Here is a 17,395-nt window from a genome sequence, read left to right as displayed (position 1 = left end):
TGAAAAGAAAAATGCCAAATTGTGTCGTGAAAGCGGGCATAGACTGTTCGGATAGAAGAAAAAGACTTTTTATTGATAAGTAGGTACCTAGGTACTTGTATATGATTGAATTTCAATTCTAAAAACGATCAATATTCCCGAACGTTCACTTGCCTGCTATAAGCTAGTTCAGCAAACGTTATTTCGTAAATAAGGAAACACGTTATTTATTTTTGCCTTTATTTTTTATTTTATTTCCTCATGTGATTCGCTAAGAAGCTTCGTCGTACTCAAATCAAAATCGTGCAAAAACAACTGCTCTAGTGCCATAATCAATTGAGAAAATACGGAAATACTTATTAATGAAGAAAAGGCAGACCGAGTTTTACCGGGTGCTTTCTAAAATATTGACACTCAACTCATGTCCAACTCGAATTTAGTCATTTTTAACCGTCAGTCTGGTTTATATGTGACCTTGACATGTAAGTCAAAACCAAATCAAAATTTTGCATAAAACCGCACGTAAATCTGTCGAGACATTTTCGAGTTTTTAGATAGATTTTATATTTACTAACGAAAAACGCTTTATTCTATTGAATACAATTTACCTAAAAAAATTAATTTTGGGAGCATTTTTTTTTGGTCGTAAAAACAACCGTGTTTGAAAATCGAAACAAGTTGTGCTTGAATGCGGTTCGAACCACCAACCTTCTTTTCTAGAGTTCGCGACTTCATCGGCATCAACGACCATTCTAGCATTATAAAAATAAAACCCGTTATTTCAGAGAAAGGGTGAGATGAGTTTACGCAATGTTTTAAACCAACGTATAATAATATAAGTCATCTGCATAGTGCATTATGCACTCAACCTGTTTGAAGTAACCGATGACCTTTAAACGAGTTAAGTAACAATAAACTGTTTTATAAGTAGCGCTAGTTGAATAAACTTCTTACCGGTTCAGGTTTAATAAGATAATAAAGGGTTGACGCTCTGAACAGTTAACTTTAAACTTTCTAAGCTCCCAAACTATTATCACAATATTGTTGGTATTTATTTGCATTAAAATACTGGCACAAAATGAGTCACTCGGTGATATTAAATTTGATTATGCGAGAAATAAAAAATACAATAATTAAAACTTATAATTAGAAATCAAACACTGATTTGAGTCTACTGATCACTTTATTTTATTTTTACAAATATAAACATATAAAAATAAAAACTTCGTGACAATTCGTGACACTATTAAACATATTTAAATAGACTGCTATTCTTCACTTTGTTCCTTTTTGTACACGCTTATATGACGCGTAATTAATAGATGAATCATGTTACAATTGCATTTATATATTTTGATAAGAAATTCCTAAAAATAGAAATATTATTTAATAATACATTTATGTTTATATAAATTTCCTCATAATATTTCAATCGTGTTTTAAAATTAAAATGAACAGCAACCTTTTATAATATTATTGATATTTTTTCGACAAAAATTATCTTAATTTACAAAACTATAAAGCTTCATTAATTATCTCACAATACATTCTTGTATGTCAATAAATACTTACTTTGTTATATTTTCCCCGAAATTCAAATATAAATACCTAAATTCCCCATTACCTATCAAACACTTAGCCTCACCGTTAACCATTGGTTTTTCCCTCAATTATGATTAATGTACATGCTCTAGTTCATAAGATTATTTTTATTTTCTACTTAAGTACCTTGAATTATATAACTATATAAGGACATTCAATCCAAATAATCTTACATTCGTTTGAAAATGCCCTAATAAGGCGAAACAATTGTAACGAAGTTTTTATTTTTTTATGTTTATATTTGTAAAAATTAAATAAAGTGTTCAGTAGACTCAAATCAGTGTTTGATTTCTAATTATAAGTTTAAATATGGAGTTCTACAAAATAAACACCAAATCAATCAATACAATAATTAACATTTTATTCTTAACCACTAATTATTTATTTAATTAACACGGGTTTTTTAACTACTAAGTGCTCCTTTATCAAGATGTAATCTAAAAACCAATAATTATCATCTTGTTGAATTAATTTTAACAGTAAAAATTAACAGTGTTTACCTAAGTCTAATACAAATGAAGATAATAAATCAAGACCTCATGTAAGCTTTATTTTTTTTTGGTTTTCCCCATGTAAATTTAAACGCAATCATAACAAATTAATATGTTTACGGTGATTTAGTCCATTTGGAAACATTATCTTTTAGATTTTTAAACCTACATTATCAGCAACGAAGAATGCTAGTTTTATATGTTTTGATAGTGTATAAGATAATTGTTTAAGAAATCGTCATTTATAAAAAGAATCCGTCCCAATTTTTCGGTGACTAAGCTTTATTTATTTGGGGAGTTGAATATTTATATGTGTTTACAACTATACGTTTTTATTTTTTATTTAATATTTTATCAATTAAGTTCTCACTATATCCGTTATTAAAAGCAATCTGTTTCAAAATACTACTTGACATGCAACATAATTTATAACCTACATGTGTAGACGTTAGACACTGTTATAATTTTAAAATAGGATTAATATTTAATTCTCTTTTATGCCTCGATAGAAGAACGCGTGTTGCTAAGAAACTGGTCAGCAATTAAATTAATAATAAGTGATTAAAAACAAAGCGTTAAATTTTAATGATAATTATAATGAATTGCAAAAAATGGTGCATCAAACATAAATCATCATCATAATAAAACCTTATGTAGGACACTAGATTGGTAAAGTACATGCAGTGCAACTCGATCATGTTGTTAGCGATAAGCGAACCGTAACCTTGCCAAAAAACTGACAAAAGTTTTTAATATTTGCGAAAAGGAATGGAGCACAGAAGTGGACCTACTTTTATTGTGATAAGAATGTACTGTTTTTTAATATTGGATGATGGATGTTCAATATTAATTAGTTACTATGTTCAAAAAAATTTACCACGATTCCAAGAATTCTAATGTAGGTAATGGATTATTTTGTTCAAAATTCGAATCTTACGTTTTTGTATTTCGATGTTGGTTAGGTACCATGAGGATGGGTTACAGGTACGATGAAGCGGTATCGGCAAGAATTAATATTTAAAAAAAGTGTTTTGTGCTAAACGCATGTGTTACAGGAAGTTAAGGCGATCAGTCTTAAGCTTGGGGAGCCAATCCAGTGACAGTGGAATATTGCTGTGTAAAACCACTTCATAAATAACTATTCAAATGTAAATAACCAATCTTTTTCAGTCCTTGACATAACAAAATAGTGGTTTCTCTACATTAAGTTAAAATCGAACAGGAGTAAAATTTTAATTGAGTTTTGAACTTTTCCGTCGAGTTAAATATTAATTTGCAAAATATTGCATTACATTTTGAAAACGATACCGAAAAGGCATTTAAAAAATGCTGCACGCCATAGACTTTAAAAAAAACATAGTTTTTCCGGGAAAGCTGAAATGTGAACCGGTGAAGCTTAATAAAAAGTTCTTTGAAAAACCCACGATCAAAGTACTACAAACAAAATTCCGCTTTAATGAAATACCCTTAGAATCCACTAAAATATTGATGTGACCACGTTTTCGCAAAAAATGCGACAAAGAATTGATGTTAAAGTTGGCTCACCGTTAATTCTGAATTTTTCAAAGAAACTTTGCTAGGCTTTGTTTGAATATAATAGTTTCATAATGTCGGTACTTTTTTATTAATGTGGCATAAAATGCTTCGTTTATAAAACTTTCCTAAAAGAATACTTTTAAAAGTGTTTGTTCTCGTTTTATTGAGCAATTTTGTGAAAAATCTACTAGAAAGAACTGTTATTTTCGTTTCTAAAACTTACATTAAATCTACGCATATTTTTTAATTGAGAAAAACCTTTAATATAATAATAGAAATTGGGGAGTTTTTTTATTAATTTTCTTAATTAAAATATTATTTTCAAAAGCTTAAATTTTTATCAATTTAAAAAATATTTGAGTTTTGTTAATATCACAATCCTTAATTTGTTATTTCATTGAAATGGTTTTTTATTTTGTAACGTAAAAAAGTCTCAGTTCACAAGAGCTATAAATACAACATTAATATGACAATCAAACAGTTATTTAAGTCTAATAATGTTGTTTTTTAAGTTTTTTACAACAAAAACGAAAAGTTGGATGGTGAGGAACATTAGCCCCACGGAAAATAGGATGCAAAAAATGTTTTCTTATTTCTTAATAAGAACGAACTACTTAGAACGACGTCACTTGTTTATATGAAGCAACCAATGATAAGAGAGTTGTTGAAGATTTCCGGTAAACCATTAAAAAAAACACTGAGTTTCCTTATTGTTTGCTTTCTTAGAGCATTTTCAAACATAGGTTGAAACATAGTTATACGAAAAAAATATTTTTATTTAATTTTTAACTGGTTTTAATGTGGTAATTAGATCGATTTAAAAAATATATATTCTACTAAACTTACGGAGTCTATTTTTAATATATTATTATATTATAACGAAAAAGACAGTCGTCTACAGTAACATAATACTAGGAACAAAACAATTATCAAATAATTACAATTGACCGATACAATGGCAAAGACAAATTAATAATATGGACACACATTATGGGATCCAGATTGATTATAGATCTTAGGAAATTATTAAGTGTTATTTTTTGTTTTTTGATTGATTACTAAAATTATTGAATTTACATACAAAATAATTTAGATCTTTATTTTTGTTAACAAATCTGATCATTCGAAGCAAAATTTAGAAATTTTTGTTGAAAAATAGTCTGACCATCAAATAAATCATTAAATATTTTAAAGTTGCAGATTTAATGCATCAGCGTTTTTAAAGTTAAAAAAACCTCTTTGAAATTTTTTTGCAGTTTTCTTTAACTATTTTTTAAGTAACTTTGAATTACATTTACGTATTTTTAAATGTTACTAAATATTTGTTTATAACCGCTTACCGAGTTTTCTATGTCTACCGGTTTCGAGACGTACCCTTCTCTTCATCAGGACACTAATTAAACCAACATGCAAAACCCACTATACACCTTCACCATAGTTGTTGCAACAACCAACATGACAGGCATTTTGATAAGCACTTGCATGTCGTGATGGTTTTAGTGGTTATATCTACATATTTAATAACATTTAGTAAAATGTTTGACCACAAAATTAATTCTTTAAATATTAGTAACCATTTATGTAACTTTACCAAATTTTAAACTTACGCAAAAACAATCTTATTTACGTGGATGATCATGACCATTACAATTCAAATTTTCCTTAATCCGCAAATGAATAAAATACGATATTATCAAAAAAACAGTCCTTAAAAAAAAATTTCTGAAATTGCTTGTAATCTAATATTAATACTATTGTTAATTTTATTTTTAAAAACTTTATGGCTTAATGGAAAGTTTTTTTATATTTTTATACTGTTTGAGTATTTTTTTTGTTTTTATGTTTTTTATTTAGTAAAAAAACTTTTTTTTTGTTTGCTTACTTAACCAAAAAAAAACTATTAAAAAAAAATATATACGTACACATCATATACTTACATTAAATTTTTAACGTTACTAGTTTCTACCCTTCTAAAGCAAGATGCTCGTGTTTAGAAAGAGAGTTCGTTTTACAATTTTATTACGGATTTAATTTGCAATATTCATAATTAAAAAGATAAAAGAAACCTGTTTTATTTCGCAATTCGATAGATACAATAATAACATTATTTGTGTATGAAAACTGATTTTGCGCTGCTTTTGTTACTTCAATTATTTTTGCTGTGTATTAAAATCCTCGAATTATAGGAATTGAAATTGGGGTTACCCTAGAAAAACTTCATATTGGCTTTAGTAACGCATTTTATACGGCTTTATCCCTTTTTAATCTTGTTGGGACGCGAACGGTGTTGTCTGATGAAACGAAGAGCCGTCTTTTCAAACTTAACTCTTTGTCATAGACACTCTTTACTCGGACACTGCATCATGTTTTTTATTCCGTTTTACGGCATAATTAACAAAACAAAATAACCAACAGGTTGTATATAAAGAATTCACTTAATGCACCATGATTCTTTATGGATTAAGTGTTTAACGCTGAAATCCTTTAATAATTTGTAATTTATCCCGCCATAGTGTTACAAACTCCGTAAAAGGTAAAATCTCACTCAACTACATTTGGAATACTTAATGGTATTTTAAATTTTAGATGGGTTCTCAATACTATTGGTTGTTTTTTTTTTTTTTTTGATGCAGGGAGCTCCTACACCATTTGGAGATGACAGAATAAAACTTGATGCTTCTATGTGAATTTATTACATGTTGAATAAAATAGATAATATGGTTGCGAGCGCGAGAGTAACGGCAATAACTGAATTGAACTGATCAGAACTACTTCATGTCTGAAATGAACTCTACTAAACTACTTCAGAGTGCAACTACTTTTTTATTATATTGAGTTTTTCTACTGACATTTATTGGTGGAACTGCATTTTAATTATAATAATAAAAATACGTATATGGTTTTTTAATTATTTTTTTTTATTTAATTTTACAATACGTAAAAAAAAATATACAGGTAAAAACAAAACATAGTAAGTAATAATTTTGAAAAATGAACAACGATTTTTGTATACATAAGTACAAAAAAACATAAGTACAAAACATAGTAAGTAATAATTTAAAAAAATAAACAACGATATTTGTATACATGGAGAAACAATAAAAAGCATACTGCTGTGCAAAATAAAAGGTGAAACTTTACATAGTAAAAAATAAAATAATATGGATATAAGAAAAGTTATTGAAATAAAAAGAAAATTGTGAATAACTTGTGAAGAATTTAAACAAAAATATACTTAAATATATCGTATAAAAAATGGTATTAACAAATTAATGTTAAAAATAAAAAATAGTTTACAGTGAGTAAAATTTCAATAAAATTTAATTATAATATATGGTACACAAAAATATTTGATACATTAATTTCAAAAAGAGATAGGATAATATTAATACACATCAAAAACAGAAAAAAAAATGCAGGAAAAAAAAATATTACGAAATTAATGATTAGTTTTAAACAGTGCATTTAAAAACGTCTTAAAATTAATAATTTTCGTATTAAAAATGTCTGCACCACAAGTAAATTTGTTGGCTAAGGAATGTAAACGCGGAATAGGAGAGTGTCGTGCATAGTTAATACATAGTTTTATTCCAGTTTTATTTATATTTTTTTAATAGGGACCGGGTTTCGATATCGGACATCGTCAGTCTAGTGGGAGACTTAACAAATTTCCATGTTATATACAAGCGCAAGCAGGGGCTGTAAATCATGATTTTATATAATTATGGAAATAAAAGAATTTAAATTAAAATCATTTAAGTATAAGGTAATAACAATTATAAGAATATAAGTTTTGTTTGAATGTACATAAAAAAAACTGGTGTAAATCATGTAATTTTATGAAGTTTTAAAATGAAAATGTATTTGAGTTATTTGTATTTTAATTTAATTGAAACTATAACAGGGGCCGCTGATTGGTAGTTCCATCGACAGCTATGTCCTCCGGGCCCGAGGTAATTAAGTGTTTTTTTGAAAGCAAAATTCCATTTTTCCATAGTGTTCTCTTTACTTTCGAGTGGGAGATTGAGGTCATCTTCTTTTTCCCTTACTGTCAGCCAATGAATATCCGTGCCAGGTAATCAGTTTATTATTTTTCAAATTTTTATTTATTTATTAGGGATATTAACAGTAACACATAAAATAAACAGAGAATAAAACCAATGACAGATATGCACAAAAATACATTAAATACGCTAGTGTGTTTGTGTTAGTGTAAGTGTGTGAGAGGGTGGTTGATTGGGTGTTGTAATTGTCTCCGGCCCAACATATTCAAATGTTTAGAACAAAAGAATGAAATATAATAACCAAACGGTCAGTGTTCATGTGGTTAGATATTCTCACTTCTCACCGCGATCGCGAAGCAGTTATTTTGCGATTGATAATTAATTTAATTCACTGTGTCGTGTAATAATAATATTAAAAAAACCACGTCAAGTGCCCTCCTTCATGACCACAGGATCTGATCTGATCCTGACTGCCACGAGACAAGTTTCAAACAATAAAGTACCAGAACCCCAGAGCAAGGTAAAAATTGCATTCACTGTATTAGGGTTCGGTGGCAAAGCATAAATATAACACATTCCGCGAACCAGACAATTACGAGCGTTCTTCTGCTAACAGGCAAGTGGCGCGACCAAATGTTATAATCCGTAATGGTAAATGAATAAATTATCAAATAAAAAAAAAAAATCTACGTATAATTAACAATCTTCGACTTCGTCTATTATGAAAATAACAAATAATTATTCATATTCTCGAGGAACGTAAATCTCCATAAAATAGACAGACATTTAAAACAAAATTACATACATTTTTGTCAACCTTAAAAAACAGGTATTTTTGTTAAAGCAGCAGAAAAATAACAAGTATATTCGTAAATATACCAACATTTCAAAAAAGTTATGAACAATAAATAAAAATAACAAGATTCGTCGTAAAATTAACTAACATAAATATTTTTGTTGTCTATTACTTTGATGTAATTTCGCACGACTACGCTTTCTTATATCTATGAATTGTATCTATCTCAGTAGGTATATCCGTTCCATTATAGATGCAAGTAATGTCTGGTGGGGTCTACATATATACGTAGGGACCTATCGCACCCATAGGAAAGGCAGCAATATAGGCGACAGCAGAACGATCCACCTTCACGCTAACAAATATTTAAAAAAAAACAACATACGTAAAAGTAACAAAACAGCACGTAAAAATAACCGGCAGCTTCAAAAACCATACCATGAGTTTGTAAAGAGATGTCCAAATGTCCAGCCTTAACTGTGAATCATGCTCGTATGGTAATCGTCATATGACTTCATTACGGTGCAATGCATGAATCAACTATCTATGTTCCTCTTGCACGGGGTAGATTGGATATATGTATGTATTGATATTCACGTTCCGTGTGCTGCATGCGTGCTACAGAAATATTTGACCCCTGACATTCTGTAAATAGCTCCCCATATACACACATACATATATACATATATTTGGATATTCCGATCCGATGCATTCATCAATCGAGCGCCTGTGAGACTTGGCCACGCCCAGAGATAAATCTACTGTTTCGCAAACACCTCGGTAATTTGGATCGTCACGATTTAGGAATTATCGCCTGCTCTTCGTAGGCTTTATATAATATAACGATCTTGTATCTCTGTTCTGCTCGCCCCATATTGTTCACTTAGAGCATACAGGATTTATAGAAATTACTGTTATTAGTCTACTTTTTGTGATGGCTATCGAAATCAAGTGGTGCATGTTTATTCGGATTAGAAATAAATACAGATTACGAATCGTTCGCAATTGTTTACTGTTATAATACGCTGAACTCAAAGCTTGTAAAAACTACATGAGATAATACGTTACCTTATTTTTAAAAACACTTTTCACGTTTTGATCGTAAATTGGCATATTATATTTTATGTTTTAATAACCATCACCACACGACCGCCTCATGGTCTATTGCATGATGATTTATGATTCCCGACATAGTTTATTTAAAAACAAAGTTTTTACCCTGAATTTTTTCTAGTTCCTGGACTCGCACGAGAAAAGTAAGAGTGATCAGCTTACCTTCATATAAAAAAATTTGTCAAGATTAACTGCGGATGGAAAACCAATGCATTGTCTTATGCACCAATAGGTGCAAAAAGGAAGTGATAATTCAAAATAACCATCACGTGTATTCTCTTAGCCGAATATTTTAATGCACGTTACTTAATATAAATCTTTTTTTTTAATAAAAATAATTTAAGGAAAGACATTTAATTTTTTTAAAGTTTATACCTCTTTTTAAATATTGTTTTACACAATTATAGCAACATTTTGGTGAAGTTTTGAAATATTTAATACCTTTGCGTTTGATTTGTAATGGACAACTTGTTGAAACAGTAATTTGTTGATAATATGTAAATATGTTTTTGCGGTGTAAAGAATAGAAATTTGGCAGTTCAAAAATGACAGTTGATGAAGAAATCGACAGCAAATACAAATATGCAGTTATGAATATATTTATTTATTTTTTAATCAGATAAATTTACCAATAACCGAATTACTGTAAGAATATTGTTAAGGTGTGAAAAAAGTTTGTTTTGTGATGAGAATGTTGGTGAGAGTGTATTATTGAGGGTGTGTGTTATTATTTTTATTTATTATATTTACAGTCTAAGCCAATTACAACATTTATATGACGAGACATATGTACAAGAAACTGAATCAATAGAACATTGAACTATGTAGCAACTATGTGGCGGCCTCCGTGGTGTAGTGGTCAAGACGCTTGACTCACGCACGGAAGGTTCCGGGTTCGATTCCCGGTGAGAACACAAATGAACAAAAATAAAATGTGATTTTTCTTAAGCCTGGATGTTCTGTGATGTAATTCGCCACTGTAATTGGGCCTCCTGGCCTGTTGCGGTGCAAAAATAAATATAAATATAAAATATGTAATAGTCTGTAAGTGGGAATATTTTGTACATATAGATGTGAGCGTGAAGGGTATCGCTCATTAATTACTTTTATAATTTGGTTTTCGAAAGTATTTCGTAAATATTCTGGTACATATTTCACTTATTTTTTACTACCCATATGTATTTACACGTTTTATGTATATATAATAGCTTTATTTTGCACATAATCAAAATAAATTTAAGATTACAAGTACATATTGTCTTTTTTGGTAAAAAATAATAAATCATTGTAAAAATGTTATGTTTTAAACAATAAAACAAACAAACCATTACGCTGTTTCCTCGTAGGTGTAGGCAGACAGGATAAAACGCCACACTCTATCTTTGCATACAAATCTCGCTTTTTCTACATGCATACATCTTCTCTGATACGAACGTCAAATGTTAAGGATATGGGCGTTAGATTTGTGAGTAACCTGACATTTCATGAACACATAGAGACAATCAGTGGTAATGCATTGAAGATGTTGGAAGTCGTTCTGCGTACTGCCAGGGTTTTTGAAAATACCCCCGTACTGAGGGTATTTTCTCTCTTTACAACTCCTTGGTGCGAAGTAGACTCGAGAGTGGCTCGGTGGTTTGGGGGCCACATGAACTGAAGTACTCTTTTATGATGGAGAAAATCCGAAAAAAGTTTCTGTGATATCTCTACATGAGAGAGCGCGGGTATTATCCTTGGCTCTATCCGACCGAGTTTCTCCAGGGTATGCTTGGCTACAACAGTTTAGAGACTAGAAGGAATGTGTATTTGACTACACATTTTTATCGATTGTTGCGCGGTTTGTCGATAATCCTGAGATTATGGTGAGCATTGGTTTGTATGTTCCTGATAATTACATAAGACAGCGTCAGCATAGATTGTTTCATATTCCGATATACAAGACCAACCTGCTGATGATTATGCCTCTTGGAAGAGCTACCGCTATGCTGAACAACATCGCTCTGGATATTGATCTGTTCCATGTATCCGAAGGGGTTTTTCGAAGCAGGATTCTCCTACTACTTTGACATGAACCTCTGTCATGTATTTTTTCTTTTTTATAGTATGTACGTATTAAATGTGTGTTTGTAATGTATATGTTATATTTAAATAAACGAATTGAATTAAATTGAATTGAATTCTCGTGCACGCGCGATGATTATTCCAACTCTTAACATGTCCAATGTCCATATTCAAGTATTTGCTGGATTTGGTCATGCCATGTTATTCTCGGTCTTCCTCTATTTCTGTATCCATCAACATTCGCACTACAAATAGGTTTAGCTGTTCTTTTGCCGTCCATTCGCTCTACATGGCCAAACCAACGCAGAGCGCCTATGTTATGTTATGATTATAAAATATTTTTATGAATACCAGTGCGTGTTGTAAAAACATGCCGCCAATTTTGAAAGATATTCAGTTCTCAATAGATAATGATTATTTTCCAAATTGAAGTTTTTTTACAAATGCAATTATGTAAGTTACCAACATTGATGACTGTTTTTCTTGTTTGGCATTAAGAAAAAAGATTATAAATTTAAGTCGTGATTGTAAAAATTGATTTTTTGCTTTGCTCAACAAGATTTTGAAACGTATAATTATCGAATTATCTAATTTAATCTAAAGTACAAGAAAATTAAAAAGATAATTATCATTTAAGCCGTGTAGTTACGTGATTCTTTATATTTGATTTCCGATAACAGTGGTAGTCTCATTTCTAGTTAGAAAAATGGTGATTTGGTGAAAGTATTTGAATTGTATCATTTTAAAATAATTTATTAAAATAATTGAGAAGAAACAATTTACAATGTAAGGCTCATATCATCATCACAATCAAACCATAATCCGTACATATTGATGGGTACGGCACGGCGTTTTTAAAATAAATGTGGCATATATCGATTATCAGTTACAGGAAGGTAAGGTGATCAGTCTTACACTTTATGTACCGTTTAGGGACAGCGAAATTTTACCACTTTTCAAACTCATGTGCAATGGAAATTGAGCCTAAGGCATTTGAGGAGAATGAGTAAACCGCTACAATATTTGATTTAGGTTTAACATACATTTTAAGAACTTTTGTTCCGATTTTCTCTTTGTCACTTTTGAATTAAAAATATAAGATCATATTATGCTCTGAATAGGGAGCGGATATGGATTGGATAGATGAAAAGTTCAAGTGATTACTTGTTATCAAGAACTGTTTTGCACTCATGCTTATAATAGCATAGGCACTGGCAACACCAAGTACCAGGCCAACTCACCAAACTAAGACGTCATAAACTGCCGCAAAACGGAAACGTAAATCAGACTCTCTTTGCTCAGCGCTGGTACCGGTTGACCGACGCGACACAGCTGACATTCAGCGTAAGCGTAAATTCAATTCTACAATTGCGTGTGAATGAATAAAGAGGAAGCAGAATCTATGTGCAAAGACAGAGTGATATGGCGTTCTTTACCTCTGCCCACCCTTACGGGGAAACGGCGTGATGGTTTGTTCGTTTGTTAGACAAAAATAGAGGTTGTCTCTGTTTTTTTTTAATATATTTTTTTTAAACAAAAATCAACCATTTTTTGGTTGTTTTACCATAAACTTATCTCTTCTTCAGAATTATCAAATATTTTTACAGTATTATTCAAACTTTATAAGCAGTTTTGGCACATATCGACGAGTACATTGTGTTCGTTGCATACGCTTTTTTGCATTTGAAGCACTGTGTTTTCGTTTTCGGCATTCGTTTTTTTTATAGGAACAATACCCACAATAGTGACACACTTCTTTTGTTATGTCTCATCAATGGCGGTTTTTGTAGACGTCTGTGGCATAATTTGAAGTATATTCGTGATATTCTCATGTAAACAATGCGTTGGGGCTTCTAGTCGTTTTAGCATCCATGGTGAAGTCAAGACATTGCTCAATTTTTTTCATCAGGGCTTTGTTGTTTTCGGTATTTTTTCTTGGGTTGTCAGCTTTTCATGGCAATGAATACTCTAACAATTTTCAAAAGCCATATTGAGCATCAGATAAAACACCGCCATTAGCCATCTGTTTGTCTTCATGTTACCTGGAGGAGTCAACACCGATTTTTATTGGCTTGATTGATCATGGCATTCTTTCTTATATGCCAGGAACGCCATTCTATAAGACTTAGGTTAATAGGATACCAGCGTCAACGCACCCTCGAAACAAAACACAGAGGGACCTACCGGGCGAAACGTGTGTTCTTGAGTTCTTCTGGAATTTCTCTATCATTTGACTTTATTGTTTCTACAAACGTCAAATCAAATGGAGATTTCAGCAATCTTTACGCCAGTACATACGTGAACCAATTGTCACACGTAATATTTCAACTTGTGGACGTAGTGGAAATAATTGTGTGTGATGATGATTGCGTTTCCTCTAGATTGGCCAATTCATTTGATGGGACATGGCTTTGATTTAACGTGGTCCAACGTTTCGTCTTCAACATCACTTCTGACTTCTTCTTCTTGGGTCCCGCAATCTTCCTCTTCTAAGTCAATACCCGAGGGAGAAAAATCATCATATTTTTTTTTTAATGTATGCTTTATATTTTATATTCAGCTCCCGCTAGGACGTCATCTTGTCATTCGAAATAAAAAAAAAATGTTATTAAAAATAAAACCAAAACATCAGCTTTAAAAATATATAACAGTTAATTCGTAAAACGAACGCAAAAGTTACACAAAGCTCAAACATACGTAAAATTGACGTAAAACATTGCAATTACTACAAAATGGTAGTGCTTATTGAGACAACACAGCTGTCTCCAGTTAGCTCTTGGCGGCTTCTAAGTTGGTTCGAAAGGTCACGGCAATCTAAGCGTGCAACAGAAAACAGCAAGTATGCGTTTGAGCGTCATAGAGGTAATTGTTGAGCGTACGTAAAAATGACATAGATTGAGCTTCTAGAGTTAATAGCGTGATTTTGAAAGTACCGCATTTTAAAATGGGAAAATCATATTGTTTCCTAATTCTTTATCAGACTGCAGCCTGATAAATAAAACTTGATTTTATTTTGAATATTATAATTTTACACGAGAGGTTTTGAAAGTAGATGCCTAGACTTCCATAATCTCTTCGCATAATGTTTTCCCTCTCTGTTGCAACGAACTCTCAAGCTTAGTTTTACATTAATAAATAGGTTTCCTTCGATTTGGTGGTCTATCCGATGTTATTGTATGTTTTGGCATTTTGCCGAGTGCGTTTGTAAATTGCGATGAGTAATTTCAGTGGTTTCAATAACATTGTGATTTGGTTATAAATGTACAATGAAAGTGTTTTATTCGTATTTGTAAAGGAACATCCATAGGCACGTTACATGACGACACGCTACTCCAAGCTACTGCAGGGTGGATCCATTCACCCCTGTTTGAGCTGGAAATGCTGAGACCACCATAGTTGCATTATATTTTCCAAATTTAAGGCTATGTTTATTTTTAGAATATGTATTTTTTCTCTTCTAATGTTTAATAAATATAATGTATAAAATATGTAATTTAATACATGCATAATATGTAACAGTATGGAAAAATAAACAAAAAAAAACAAAAAAAAAATATATAAGATAACTTATTTTATTTTATCGCACTTATGCAAAAAGCCATTATTATCATCGTTGGAGGCGCGATGCCGAAGTTTGCGTGAGGACTTATGCGACACCGGATCAGTGCTACTTCATAAAGATCTAAAACAAGAGGTAGAATCCTAGATGTTCAAGTTAGAGCAGGACAATAGTAAAGTAAACCAAAGTAGGATACAAAATGCCGAACACTCTTCTAGTGGAACGAAAGACGGATGATGACTGTCAACAGGCCGGCTTTTTAAAAAAAGTTTTAAATGCTTCTCTCTTCACAAGGGCAAATGCTGAAAATTTCTAGAATATTCTTCCTAATCTCAAAACAATAAGAGATAATATCATAACAGGACAGTTTCATACAAACAGCATTTTTAGATATTTTAAAATTAAATTAATCAAAATTAGACAAAGAGGAAAAATATTTATTTTAACACGCATACATGAGAATATTCAATAAAAAACAGAAAACAATATATTTATTCATCATCATTCCCTTTCCGCACCTAATGGTGCATGAGGCACTGCATTGGTACACCAACCGCAGCGTATCTTGATCACTTTTGTTACATGAAGGCAAGATGATCAGTCTTGCGCTCCAGATACCAGTCCAGGGACTATAAAATACTCTAGTGTGAAAACACTTTTTAAATAAATATTTCATATCAACCATGTCGAGAATCGAACCCATGACCTCTTGCGTGGTAGGGAAACGCGCTGACCATTAAACCATGAGGCCGAAATACACAATTAAATAAAAGGCATAATTTAATTTAGCGCATTTTAGTTTGTTGTTATGTTATACATATAACTTATCAACAATATTTTGAGTTTGTCCAATTTTTTGTTGACAAGGACTGGATTCAACTCCCTGGGGAGCTGTTTATATTATCATATTACAACAGAGATGAAGAACATTTAATAGAAGGTAATATAGAAGTCTAGGCATCTACAGGGCTTATGACCTGTCAATGGCTGATTTAAGTGGCCACTTTACACACTGTGTAACATTCACCATTCTGGCCTTATTTGAACATCTGAATTTGTTCAACTCTTTCATCTGCTGATGTTTGTGAAGTTAAAGAGCTGAAACCTTTATTTATGCGGTTTAAATTCTTGTACACCTGGTTCATGAAGAAGTATAAAAATTGAAAAAATAACATTTTCAGGAGTTGCCTAGTATGTAGGTTAAATATATTAATTACCTAGCTCCACTACCCATTTTTTTATAGCCTTTTTAAAAATTTTCTCGTTACTAATTGTTTTAATAGACAGTGGAAGTAGGTTATAGATTTTAATCAAATAATACTCAAAACTTATTGCTCTAATGTCACTTTCCACATTATCCAGCCTTCTTACTTTTTATCTGCCTCTGCTTTGTCTATCATCCGGAGTGGAAGAATCTTTTTTGAGGTAGGGTTATCATTCATTCTGTGCACATGGCCCAACCATTGTAATCATCTTATTTTGCTGAATTGTGCAATATTGAGTTCGCCATACAGTGCCTTTATTTCATGATTAAACCGTCTCCTCCACACTATATTATGGTTGACAGCACCAAATATCTTCCTTAATATTTTTCTTTCAAATACTAATACTATATTTTCATCTCTTTTGGTCATAACCCAGCATTTGGCACTAAACAATGACCGGTCTGCGGAGAGTTTTGTGTATAATGGTCTTAGTTTTTCTGGTGAGCAATTTGAATCTCAAATGTTTTAATAAGCCATAATAACATCTGTTTTTATGTATTAACGAAAATTGGCCTTTTTGTTTTTAACCACCTTAATTTTTTGTGTTTTTGAAAGTGGTTGGACACTATTTTTTTATATTTGTATACTTTTACAATAAGCGTTTTTACTTAAGTGAGGTAAAATATACAATTAAAAGAAGCCTGCTTCAACCGTTAAATCGTACTGCTAAATAAATAAATAAAGGAGTGAAATTAATAATTCGTGTTTAAATCAACGATCTGTGTTTTTCTCTTTAAACCATAACAAAAATATCGCCAAAATGCAGCTCTTGCAGTTTTGACCCCTTGCAGAAATAATAAAGCTCGCGTCTGCAAAAAGTAAGTGAATCTTAACAGTCAAATCCACTCGTGAAATATTTAAACGCGATTATTCCGCCAACAGCAGCGTGATTGGTATGGTTCATTCCGCAGTCGAAATTTCTCAAGTTTACTTGCTAAGTCATCCATTCGTACAACAAAACAGGATGAAGCGTCGCTTAGCTGAGTGAG

This window comes from Micrasema longulum, unplaced genomic scaffold, assembly GCF_059751315.1.
Source record: "Micrasema longulum isolate JH-2025_06_02 unplaced genomic scaffold, ASM5975131v1 h1tg000180l, whole genome shotgun sequence".
NCBI lineage: Eukaryota > Metazoa > Arthropoda > Insecta > Trichoptera > Brachycentridae > Micrasema > Micrasema longulum.
The sequence above is the reverse complement of the archived record's forward strand: the minus strand, read 5'-3'. Positions refer to the sequence as shown.